Raw genomic sequence first — 12,298 nt, forward strand, 5'->3', positions numbered from 1 at the left:
TGCAAATAATTTACGTCTATTTTGATATTATTAATGTTGACTTGTGGAATTTAAACAGTTAGATAATGAGATATGAGAATTCCATGTAAAAATAGGGGTAGTATCAATTTTCGGTCATTCTGACTAACACTTAGATATCACCAGTCTTATTAGAGATAAGTGTTTAACTATTGAGATAAACAGAGAGGAAAAGTAAAAGGTAGAAAACAATGACGCTTGAGTTAATAAGATGATTATAGCTTAACCATTCGCTGATCTATCACCACACCACCATCACAACAACAACAACAACGACAACGACAAACAACACACTCGCACGCATATATGTATGATATATTGGTCGAGTGATGTAGACGTATTACACACACACACACACACACACACACACACACACACACACACACACACACACACACACACACACACACACACACACAACGCACACACATATGTATGTATATTAGATATTGTATTCGATAACGTTATTTCATACCGTGAGACTGTGTGGACAGGGCTCTCCATTACATGCCACCGCGTTACTAAACAAAATGTTAAACACCAATAGTAAGCAAATTAATAGCTTCAGTTCTCTGAAGCTACTAGATTTGATGTGTATATAAACAAAATGGCTGTTTGTTTCTCTGGGATTGGACCAAGTGATGCGCACTGATGAGACTCCAATGAGGGTAGAAAATCGATTGCGGTTGTTCATAACTTTTTCAATCTACGGTGATGTACGTAAAACTGACATGGTTTACATACACACAATCATGTATATATAACATGATATATGATTGCATATATATAAATGACATGTAAGATAATTACACACACACACAATATATATATATATATATATATATATATATATATATATACAGGGTTGGCCAAAAGTCACCTGACAGTAAATCAAAACCATTTAATTCTAAGATTTATTTATGTTTAACAACTGAATGGATTTAATAAAAGCCTCTAAATATGAAACATCATGAAGACTGTTTAAACTGAAGTCCTTCTTGGGCGACACATTTTTCCATTCGAGTCAATACAGAATTACAGATAGTATCTATGGAATTTTGATTTACTGTCGCATGACTTTTGGCCAACCCTGTATATATATATATATATATATATATATATATATATATATATAGTATCCCACAGAAATATGTACATACCTAAAAAATTTCAATAAAATTTACATTACTCTGACAATATCGAAGGAAATGAAACGAAATTTATACTGAATAAAATATATTATATATGCAAACATTATACAAATTTGGAACACAAAACAATAAACACTTTCAAAAATATGAACGAAATATTAATATTCAAATGTTACAAAAATATGTACACCCTAAAACAAATTTGCTATATTCAATATTTTATCCACTTTCTTTTTTACTGAATTCAGATATTGCTGGTAATTCCAATTCTAATAGATTATTTCTTATTTCTTTATTGCCCACAAGGAGCTAAACATAGAGGGGACAAACAAGGACAGACAAACGGATTAAGTCGATTACATCGACTCCAGTGCGTAACTGGTACTTAATTTATCGACCCTGAAAGGATGAAAGGCAAAGTCAACCTCGGCGGAATTTGAACTCAGAACGTAATGATTAAAACTGTGGGATGTTTTGAAAAGGAGGGTTGAATAGAAAAAACTCCGCAATGTAACACAGTTGAAAGACATCATTCATCCTGAATGGAGGTCGATTTCATCGGTTATATGCGGAAATTTAGTCGACTCTATATTATTAATGTAGACTTGTGGAATTTGAACAGTTAGATAACTTCCTTTACAGTCATTGAAAGCAAGGGCGATCTGATCAAATATTGGATATTGCAAATAACCCTTTAGGGTGTACATATTTTTGTAACGTTGAAAATTAATATTTCGTTCATATCTTTGAAAATGTTTATTGTTTTGTGTTCCAAATTTGTATAATGTTTGCATATATAATATATTTTATTCAGTATAAATTTCGTTTCATTTCCTTTGATATTGTCAGAGTAATAGCAATTTTACTGAAAATTTTTAGGGGTGTACATACTTCAGTTGAGACACTGCATATATATATATATATATATATATATATATATATATATATATATATATATATATATATATATATATATATATATATATATATATATATATATATATACACTGCATCCCACATTATTAGGCAAATCAACCTTCTCTCAATAAATAACTGTATATTCATTCAAAACCAGCTGATTTCTTACTGGCTGTTGGCAATACCTATTTGCGCGCATTCTGTTAAAATAAATCTGGTCTGAGCAGAAGTCAACAAATGGCGCCCATTTTTGTGATTGGGCAACATTTTCACCGTCATAAATTATTAGGCAAATATAATAAAAATGATGACTGTGTCAGAACAAACATTTATTTAATTCAATAGCAAAGGTTTAACAAAAAAAAATTATTGACAAAGGACTTAATGGTAAACATAATAATACGTTCGAATGAAAATAATCATGGGATCATACAGCTCCTAATGTTTGACGTATGATCCTCCACATGCAATAACTTCCCTTACGCACTGATCCATTGAATTTGTCATGGTGATGATATCTTCTTGAGTCATGCATTGAGCAGCATCTACAATAGCATCCCAGAGGGCAACTTTACTTGAAAATCGCCTTCCATCTTGGTAAACGCGCCTCTTCAGGACAATCCATAGGTTCTCGGTCAGGTTTAAGTCAGGGGAACAAGGTGGCCATTCCATTAAACGATCTTCAGAGAAGCATATTTGATGCAAATATTCCTTAGAATTCTTCGCTGCATGAGACGGGGTATTATCTTGCTTGAAGACCAACTTTCTCTTGAATGAAGGTGTTTGCTTTTTGAACCACGGCTGGAAATTATCCTTTTAGAAGGTAACATGTTTTCGATATCATCTTAAAGCCATCTGGGACTTTCCATGCCCCGACCATCATACTACCAACGATGCCAGCCCTAAATATGACTCCACCTCCTCCCTGTTGGCATCTCAAACGATGAAGATGGTTCCCGCTGATTGACACCCAACCTTTACTTCAGCCATCTGTCCCATCAAGGGTAGCACGGCATTCGTCAGTGAATAGAACTGTTGAACAATCTGTCTTAATGTATTCTTTGGCCCATTTCAGTCACTTCTGCTCATGAACAGCTTTCAGAGGGGGCCTTGTAACAGGTTTAACATTCCTGTCTACCTGCTTCAAGAAGCGACTCCTGGTAATTTTCAATACGTCTTCCCTGTCACAACGTCTGAAGACTTCTCTACTTGTCAGACATGCTTTCCGCACAACTTCGCTTTTCACACGTGACATAGTACGATTCGAAGCAACCCTCGACTTACCCTTATCTACCCTCGACCGGACAGAAACAGGAGACTGCACAAATTTCTTCACTGTTCGGTGATCTCTTCCCAATATTTTTGATATTTCTATGGTTGTTTTACCTTTTCCAAGCTCTGACACGATGGGAAACTTCTCATTCGAGGTAAGATGACTTACATTGGGCACCTGCCTGATAATTTGGGACAGCAAAAATGTTGCTGCTACACGATAATGGCCGCCGCTTATTTTCGTCTGCGCAGATCCGATTTATTTTAACAGAATGTGCGCAGATAGGTGTTGCCAACAGTCAGTGGGGAAACAACTAGTTTTGAACGAATATACATTTATTTATTGAGAGAAGATTAATTTTACTAATAATGTGGGAAGAAGTGTGTGTGTGTGTGTGTGTGTGTGTGTGTGTGTGTGTGTGTGTGTGTGTGTGTGTGTGTGTGTGTGTGTGATACGTCTACATCACTTGACCGATATATTATCTCAATATATCATACATATATGTGAGCGAGTACGTTGTTGTTTGTCGTTGTTGGTGTTGTGGTGGAGTGATGATAGACCAGCGAATGGTTAAGCTGTCGTCATCTTATTAACTCAAGCGACACTGTTTTCTACCTGTTACTTTTCCGCTCAATTTATCTAAACATTGATAAGATTGGTAATGCCTAAGTGTTAACAATGACGACCGCAAATTGACACTAACCCCAATATTTACCTGAAATTCTCATATCTTATCTGACTGTTCAAATTATATATATATATATATATATATATACATATATATATATATTCTTTTACTCTTTTACTTGTTTCAGTCATTTGACTGTGGCCATGCTGGAGCACCGCCTTTAGTCGAGCAAATCGACCCCAGGACTTATTCTTTGGAAGCCTAGTACTTATTCTATCGGTTTTTTTGCCGAACCGCTAAGTTACGGGGACGTAAACACACCAGCATCGGTTGCCAAGCGGTGTTGGGGGGACAAACACAGACACACAAACATATACACACACATACATATACATATACATATATACGACGGGCTTCTTTCAGTTTCCGTCTACCAAATCCACTCACAAGGCTTTGGTCGGCCCGAGGCTATAGTAGAAGACACTTGCCCAAGGTGCCACGCAGTGGGAATGAACCCGGAACCATGTGGTTCGTAAGCAAGCTACTTACCACACAGCCACTCCTGCGCCTATATATATATATATATATATATATATATATATATATATATATATATATATATATATATATATATATATATATATATATATATATATATATATATATATATATATATATATATATATATATATATATATATATATATATATATATATATATATATATATATATATATATATATATATATACAGAGTGTCCCAAAAGTCACCGATGGGTTTCAATTTTTAATAACTTCCTTTACTTTGCAAATAAATGCTTGAAATTTTGGTACAATATAAAGGATGTGATGGAAATTATTATGAGCAAGTCAAATTTTGCAACACTACTGCATCACATATGAAAAATGGCATCGCTTAAATGGCAGCCATTTTCGGCTTCACACGTTTGTGCTCTTTCCAAAACTTGCACCACTTCTCTGATTTCTCTACTGATATTCTCCTTCAGTTGCACCAGGGTTTCCGGTTTGTTGACGTAAACCCTCTTTTTCAGGTATTCCCACAAGAAAAAATCCGGGTTAGTCAAGTCTGGGGAACGTGAAGGCCAGTTGACATTGCCATAGCGGGAGATTATTCCCTCTCTAAAAGCACTGCCGTACCAACTGCATTGTTTCTCTTGCAGTATGAGCAGTTGCCCCATCTTGCTGGAACCATGTGTGTGGTCTACTTTGAACTGAACCCATCAGTGACTTTTGGGACACCCTATACATGTATACTAGTTGAATTACCGGTGTTGCCCGGGTTACTGCTATTTTTATTCAGATTAGTAAAATATGATGATATATTTTTTTTCTCATAATTATTTCAAAATGTCTATATTTTATTTTAAAATATCCAAATTGTAATGATAATAGAATTTCGAACTGAAAATATGTCAATCTTGAAGCACCTCAGGGTAAACAATGTTTGTTGTGTAATTTTTTGTTGGTGTCCAAATGAATAAATTGTTGCTGCTTCCAACTTGCAAGCAAGCAACAGAGTTGGCCGTGGGAGAAGCATGTAGTAGAGAGATGAAGTCCAACTACCTTGAGGGATTGACCCTGAAATTTCTTAATTGAAAAACCAAAATTTAGTTTGACTGGAAACTGAAGCCTCTTAAATTCGAATGGGACATCTGTAGGTACGAGAAGAAATTTTGGAATAAAGACATTTTCTCCTTTGTGACGACCTGTTATGATTGTTGTCTGAAGGACATGGAGCTTCATGGAAGTAATAATTAAGCGAGTTCCATTACACAGGCGAGATGGGTCAAGATTCCTAAGCAACATAATGGGAGCATCCAGCTTTAGTGTCAAGTTATGTGGTGGCATCCCAGTGGGTTTGAGTGTGTTCAGAAATTCAACAGGGTATTGAAATTCAACAGGGTATTGAAATTCAACAGCCTGATCTTGATCGACTGTTGTGCGAATTGATGGAAAAGTCATTTCTGATGTATCTGTTGTTCATACGTCGCCTTCGACGGGAAAGTCCATCATGTGTGTGTGTGTGTGTGGGAGAGAGAGAGAGAGAGAGAGAGAGAGAGAGAGAGAATGAACCGTTGCATATGCAACCTGTAATATTCTGCTATGCACCTTCATTGAGGGTCTTTCCACAAGTGTGATCCGAAGCGAACTGAATTTATTTATACGTGGCTAACTTATTTCTTTATTTTACTATGGCTTTAAATACAAAAGGCAAGCGAAGGGGAGCCGTTGAAATTTGATATGGCTACAAAATTTTCTTTGCATCTTATCTCTTGTTAACCTTTGTTCCAGGACAAAACTGAGAGTTTTATACCCTAAAGTGCATCTGTACTCAAAGTGTACCTTAATGTTTTAATACTTCATCTATGCATTAAGAGAGATTAAATAGAAAATATATTAAATTAAATTAATTGAAGGAATTCTATCGTATATACCTAAAATATTCATATGAAAGGCTGACAGAGTTTAGATTATATGGAAATTAGTGTCCTATATGTATTGCTATGATTTATAAAAGATATTTTAAGCTGGTGAAAATATCGATCACTAGTTGAATGTCGAACCAGATGTTGTCCTGACATTTTTCCCTTTGAATTCAGGCACCGTCCCTTTGTGTGGCGGATACTATCCAAGTAATATCCTCATTTTATCTTTATTTTACCTTTATTATCAGAGTTCTTTCGTCACATATTCTGTGACCTGTTCACAGTAACTTTCAATTGTCTCTACTCCTTCCTCATCTTGATCTGTCTATTCCATTTTGTCATAAAAGGATTATAGATAAGTGTAAAATTAAAAATTAGAGAAAAAAATAGTTGAAACAGACACATACGTGTGTGCGTGTGTGGCTGGATATATATATATATATATATATATATATATATATATATATATATATATAGAGAGAGAGAGAGAGAGAGAGAGAGAGAGAGAGAGAGTTTGTGTGTGTGTGTGTGTGTGTGTGTGTGTGCGTGCGCTTACGTTTCTTATGAATTAAAAAACTAAGCTGTTGATTTTGACGTATGAGGTATTAAAAGATTCACTAATATTTCGGCTACCAAATAAAGTATGTTTTTTGCACAACTCTTTTTTACTACAAAAATAACCCCGAAAACGAGGTCGGGTTGCTCAGTTTTGAGGTCTTTAGCTAAGGAAGGCAACTCTGAGTGTGTGTGTGTGTGGGTGTGTGTGAGTGTGTGTGTATTAAACGGCACGGCATATAACCATTGAGCCAGTAGTCCATATTGCACTCCAAAACAGATATCTGGAAAGTAAGTTCGTGCTATAACACGGATCGAATATTCCAATGTTAGAGGTGTGTTGGCCACGGGGGTCATAGAGTACGGATAAACAACATATGACAGGAGAATATAGCGTAGAATGATTTAATTCCAACTTCATTACACGTGTTTCAGTGACAATTACGTAATATTTATGTGAAGATATTTTTACTCACAAAAACGCTTTGTTAAAAGCGTTGTGAGCTAAAGAACGAGATATAATGACAGACAGTTGTCTAGAAGTTGTAAATGTTGCAGTAGATAACAAGTAAGTAGACACCTGTTAGATTGTGTAAATAGCAGTTATAAAAACAGACAGACCTTAAATTACACAGATTGTTCAAATTACGTATCACAGTCCTGTGTACCAAATCAGATAAGTTACAACGATCATAAAAGGATTATAGATAAATGCAAAATGAAAAATTAGAGAAAAAAATAGTAGTTGAAACAGACATATGCGTGTGTACGTGTGTGTGTGTGTATATACATACACACACACACACACACACACACACACACACACACACACATATATATATATATATATATATATCCACATATCTTATATAATAAAACAGACTGCGTGTGTGTGCGTGACCGCACGCGCTTATATTTCGTATGGATTCGAAAACTTAGTTGTCGATTTTAACGTATGAGGTATCAAAAGATTCAGCAATCTTTCGGCTACCAAATAAAGTATGTTTTTTGGTACAACACTCTTTTTTACTACAAAATAACTTTGAAAACGAGGTCGGGTCGCACAATTTGGAGGTCTTTAGCTAAGGAAGGCAACTGTGTGTGTGTTTGTTTTGTTGTGGTGAAAGAAATACTTTTTCTCAGAATATTTTGCACAATAATTTTTTAACCATTCAACTTCAAATTACAATTGTTAATTTTTGGAAGTCAAGTAAACTGAGATATACATACGTGGTCTGATCAATAAGTTTCGGGACTGTTTCCATAATAATGAAGCTAAAGCATGCAGAGTGAAGCTGCTGGGCACAGATTGAACTTGAACTCTGCTGTGCAGGTGTACTAAATTTGAACCGTTCTAGCTCATTTCCACTCTTTAAAGCAGTGCTTAGAAGGAATGTGTGTAGCGTGTGATCGTCGCATTGACCATGACAAAGTAAGTTGAGCAGAGAATATGCTTCAAATTTTGCCAAAAGCTTGGCGATACCTGTTCAGAGACCCACGCAAAGTTTCCAAAAAGTTTTCATCGTTCTCGACACAACCAAGATCTTGTGTAACTGACACCCGAGTGTCTTTTTGGTCAGCTGAAAGCAGTTTTGGCACAAATTTGGCAGACACGTGTCTCATACACAAATCTTCAATGATAATGGACTGAACTGAACCGTAACTAATCTGCACGTCCTCTGATAACTTACGGATGGTGAATCGACGATTTCCCCTTGCAGCTGCACGCACATCTGCGATATTTTTCTCAGTTTTGCTTGTTGCGGGTCTCCCAGAACGTTCGTCAATATCGACATTTTTTCGGCCGTCTTGGAAACGTCAGAACTACTTGTACTCTTGTGTGCAACTCATACACTCCTCTCCATACACTTTCTGCATCTTTACGTAGGTCTCTGAGCAGGTATTGCCATGACAGTTTTTTTTTTGGTGTCATGATCAATGCGACGATCACACACTATACACGTTCCTTCCAAACACTGCCGTAAACAGCGAAAGTGATTTAGAATATTAAAACTTAGTGCACATACACATCAGAGTTCAAGGTCAGTTTGTGCCAAGCGGCTTCACTATGTGTGCTTTTAGCTTCGTTACTATGGCAACAGTCCGGATACTAATTGATCAGATCTCGTATAGTGTTATCGTATAGAGTGGAAGTTCAATACGAAGTTTTGAACTCATTATCTTGTGGTTTGTAATCCATTACCTTAAATTTGACGCCATTAAGTCTTTAAATATCATTTTACTTGGTTTAGTTTTTCGACTGTCGCCATGATGGGCTATCACCTTAAAAATTTCAATTGATCAAACTGACCACAGTACGAATTTCAATCTGGCATTTATTTTATAGATCTCTGCTTGATGATCTGCTAACTTTGAGACATAGTGGGACACAATATTCGATTTAACAGAAAATGCACACACACACACACACACACACACATTAGGTGCATGAATGACTGTGGGCAAGTGCTTTCTATTATAGCCCTGGGCCAAACACAAACTTGTGACTGATTTCGGTAGACGGCAACTGCAACAGTTGTTCATCAGAAAATGATCGAAAAACATGTTTATAAAGAAGAGTTGTTTGTTCCATACTCCGCGTGTATCGACTCTACCTATAAGAAAGAAACAAATAATACAATGCAGCTGTAGGTCATAACACCTGGGCAACGCTGAGGTGCATTGCTAGTGTGTGTGTGTGTGTGTGTGTGTGCTCGCGTGTATATATATATATATATATATATATATATATATATATATATATATATATATATTATATATATATATGTATATGTATATATATATACATATCCACATACATACACACAGTTACACACATACACACATATACGTGTATTATATGTATATATGTGTGTATATAATACACACACACACACACACACACACACACACACACACACATACACATACCAAGTGTAGTCAAAAAGTGTCCGACCTTGATTTTTTGCACAAAATAATAATGTATGAGCAAAATCCGCATGGGTATTAGGTGGCCGCGTCCTTCCCGAGCATGCGCAAGAAATTTCGTGTCTGTAGGTTGCGCCATTCACCCGCAGTGACGCGTTGAGTACAGACGTGAAATGTGTGCTGTGCGATTTTTCTTTTTGTGTCAAGATGACCGAGCGCATTGAGCAAAGATACTGTATCAAATTCTGTCAAAACGTTGGTCATACGCAAGCCCAGACTATCGAGAAGATTCAGAAGGCCTTTTGAGATGATGCTACGAGAAAAGCACAAATAAAGCAGTGGTACACTCAGTTCAAAATAGCCGCACCTCAGTGGACCGTGAGCCACATTGTGGCAGACCATCGACAAGCAGAAACTACGAAATGATTGCAAAGGTTTAAGGAATAGTCTATGAAGACCGTCGTGTGACTAGTGAGGTGATTGTTGCCGAAGTTGGAATCAGTTATGGGTCAGCTCAACCAGTTCAATTCACTCAGTTCAAGCCTTCCTTGTCAAGCAAGACACACCACTTGTTCGTCAGGCTTCCTACTCCCTAGACTTGATTCTGTGTGACTTTTGGCTGTCCCCAAAGCTGAAAAAACACTCAAAGGGAGATTTGAATCAAAGGAGGACATTAAGCAAAATTCGACGGCACAGCTCTACAATGTCCCAAAAAGGAATTTCCAGAAATGTTTCCAGCAGTGACAGGAACGCTGGCAGAAGTATGTAGACTCCCGAGGAGAATATTTTGAAGGAGACTAAATCAAAATGGCGAGTTTTTTAATTACTTGTTTTCGGCCAAAGGTCGGATACTTTTTGACTACACCTCGTACGCATACACACACGTACATGTGGACGCACATAAACACACATATAATTAACATGCACACATAAATATACATTCACTCACGCAGATACATATATATGTATATATATATATATATATATAATAAAACCTTTGATTCAATAGCACTGTGTACAAACTCTATACTTGGAATGACCAATTTTAAATACTACCGGATTTTACTCACAAGGTATTAGAATCTTATATGTATACCATTCTGCCTAAATTATGGATCTACAAATGCAATATCCCTGCATATCTCACATCTATTTTCATTCCACCATTTCACTCACTATTTCGTATCTTATCTAAATTAACTATTGCTTAACCATTTTCTCCCACCGTCTCCAATGAAGGGATATAATAAATATCCTGGAAACAGCTGTACGACCTTCTATTTATAAATGTTCTAGAATCTTCACAGCCTTGGTTTTTTATCTCATTCTGAAAAAAATTTATATATATATATATATACAGGGAGAGAGAGAGAGAGAGAGAGAGAGAGAGAGAGAGAGAGAGATGCATACACACACCCAGACGTACACGAGCGCGGGCGCGTACACACACGCATGCATGCACGCACATACACACACACGTGTGTACTTTGATTTGTTTCAGTCATTAGACTACTGCTATGCTGGAGCTATACAAATAGATACGCATATTCACACACAGAAGAGAATAATAATGTATATATTCCATTTACAGAGATACACCTATATAGACATAGCTGTCTCTGTCCCTCTTAATACAAAATCTTGCTTCTCATGAGTTGCATATAAAACGGTGGAAATAATACCAAAGAGTTTTTCAGTTAACAGCGACACTTTATTCTTCAGCTAAATAAAATTACACAGCGAACGAAATTAATATACCACCAAGAATGCTGTCAGTAGAATGTTACATACACAGATGACTTTTCAGCTCAGTCGAACTTGGTTACATGTGCTTCAACAAGAACAAAAATAATGTGAAAACAAACTCCCCCCTCTGCTAAAATGAAAAGCTTCATGCTATTTATTTACAAGAAATGGCTCAGACGGACGTTTAGAATTTGCTGCGTTTGGTGGTCTATACGCTTTACACCGCTTAAACTGCCAAAGGAGTAACTGTAAACAGCTGAATACTTGTCAGTGATTGCGCAATGCGATTGGATACGCACTCCGTATCCCGCGTAAAACTAAACCAACCCAATTCGGCAAAGTATTTCAGCGTCACAAGACTGGCGGCATGACCAATCAATAGAGACTTACGTGTGGAGCCCTTTTCAGAATATTTAAGTCTAAATCATACAATTATGAAATTAGTCTCGCTACACATATTTTTGAATTAATTAGTATATTAAATTAGATTATAGGGATCTAGTTCAAAACGGGGGCACCAGTTTTCATTTATGTTTTATGTAGTGTTTTTGGTACCGAAAGACTTTCAAACTTCGTATACTTATCTATTTTGTGTTATAGAACAGAAAAAAAATTTTGTATTCGAATTAATTTCAT

This window comes from Octopus bimaculoides, chromosome 24, assembly GCF_046866305.1.
Source record: "Octopus bimaculoides isolate indiv1 chromosome 24, ASM4686630v1, whole genome shotgun sequence".
Classification (NCBI taxonomy): domain Eukaryota; kingdom Metazoa; phylum Mollusca; class Cephalopoda; order Octopoda; family Octopodidae; genus Octopus; species Octopus bimaculoides.